Below are 2,227 nucleotides of genomic sequence, written 5' to 3' on the forward strand. Positions count from 1 at the left end.
TCATCCTTTAGACCTCAAGGGGGCACGGCAGAGCCTCCCTAGTCCGACACAAGTGTCCCACTTGGGCCATACTCAGACCCACGGCCCGGGGCGAGAACCACAACTACTGGTCATCCTTTAGACCTCCAGGGGGCCCGGCACAGCCTCCCTAGTCCGACGCAAGTGCTCCACTTGGGCTGTACTCTGACCCAAGTCCCGGGGCGAGAACCACAACTAATGGTCATCCTTTAGACCTCCAGGGGGCACGGCACAGCCTCCCTAGTCCGACACAAGTGCTCCACTTGGGCTATACTCTGACCCAAGTCCCGGGGCGAGAACCACAACTACTGGTCATCCTTTAGACCTCCAGGGGGCACGGCAGAGCCTCCCTAGTCCGACACAAGTGTCCCACTTGGGCTATTCTCTGACCCAAGTCCCGGGGCGAGAACCACAACTACTGGTCATCCTTTAGACCTCCAGGGGGCACGACACAGCCTCCCTAGTCCGACCCAAGTGCTCCACTTGGGCTATACTATGACCCAAGTCCCGGGGCGAGAACCACAACTACTGGTCATCCTTTAGACCTCCAGGGGGCACGGCACAGCCTCCCTAGTCCGACACAAGTGCTCCACTTGGGCTATACTCTGACCCAAGTCCCGGGGCGAGAACCACAACTACTGGTCATCCTTTAGACCTCCAGGGGGCACGGCACAGCCTCCCTAGTCCGACACAAGTGCTCCACTTGGGCTATACTCTGACCCAAGTCCCGGGGCGAGAACCACAACTACTGGTCATCCTTTTGACCTCATGGTCATCCTTTAGACCTCCAGGGGGCCCGGCACAGCCTCCCTAGGCCGACACAAGTGCTCCACTTGGGCTATACTCTGACCCAAGTCCCGGGGCGAGAACCACAACTACTGGTCATCCTTTAGACCTCCAGGGGGCACGGCACAGCCTCCCTAGTCCGACACAAGTGCTCCACTTGGGCTATACTCTGACCCAAGTCCCGGGGCGAGAACCACAACTACTGGTCATCCTTTTGACCTCATGGTCATCCTTTAGACCTCCAGGGGGCCCGGCACAGCCTCCCTAGACCGACACAAGTGCTCCACTTGGGCTGTACTCTGACCCAAGTCCCGGTGCGAGAACCACAACTACTGGTCATCCTTTAGACCTCCAGGGGGCCCGGCACAGCCTCCCTAGGCCGACACAAGTGCTCCACTTGGGCTATACTCTGACCCAAGTCCCGGGGCGAGAACCACAACTACTGGTCATCCTTTTGACCTCATGGTCATCCTTTAGATCTCCAGGGGGCCCGGCACAGCCTCCCTAGGCCGACACAAGTGCTCCACTTGGGCTATACTCTGACCCAAGTCCCGGGGCGAGAACCACAACTACTGGTCATCCTTTAGACCTCCAGGGGGCACGGCACACCCCCCGGTAGCCGACCAAAGTGCTCTACTCGGGCCAGACTCGGACCCACGACCCGGGGTGAGAACCACAACTACTGGTCATCCTTTAGACCTCCAGGGGGCCCGGCACAGCCTCCCTAGTCCGACACAAGTGCTCCACTTGGGCTATACTCTGACCCAAGTCCCGGGGCGAGAACCACAACTACTGGTCATCCTTTAGACCTCCAGGGGGACCGGCACAGCCTCCCTAGACCGACACAAGTGCACCACTTGGGCCATACTCTGACCCAAGTCCCGGGGCGAGAACCACAACTACTGGTCATCCTTTTGACCTCATGGTCATCCTTTAGACCTCAAGGGGGCACGGCAGAGCCTCCCTAGTCCGACACAAGTGTCCCACTTGGGCTATACTATGACCCAAGTCCCGGGGCGAGAACCACAACTACTGGTCATCCTTTAGACCTCAAGGGGGCACGGCAGAGCCTCCCTAGTCCGACACAAGTGTCCCACTTGGGCCATACTCAGACCCACGGCCCGGGGCGAGAACCACAACTACTGGTCATCCTTTAGACCTCCAGGGGGCCCGGCACAGCCTCCCTAGTCCGACGCAAGTGCTCCACTTGGGCTGTACTCTGACCCAAGTCCCGGGGCGAGAACCACAACTAATGGTCATCCTTTAGACCTCCAGGGGGCACGGCACAGCCTCCCTAGTCCGACACAAGTGCTCCACTTGGGCTATACTCTGACCCAAGTCCCGGGGCGAGAACCACAACTACTGGTCATCCTTTAGACCTCCAGGGGGCACGGCAGAGCCTCCCTAGTCCGACACAAGTGTC

The sequence above is a fragment of the Nothobranchius furzeri genome, unplaced genomic scaffold (genome assembly GCF_043380555.1).
Source record: "Nothobranchius furzeri strain GRZ-AD unplaced genomic scaffold, NfurGRZ-RIMD1 Scf040, whole genome shotgun sequence".
NCBI classification, from domain to species: domain Eukaryota; kingdom Metazoa; phylum Chordata; class Actinopteri; order Cyprinodontiformes; family Nothobranchiidae; genus Nothobranchius; species Nothobranchius furzeri.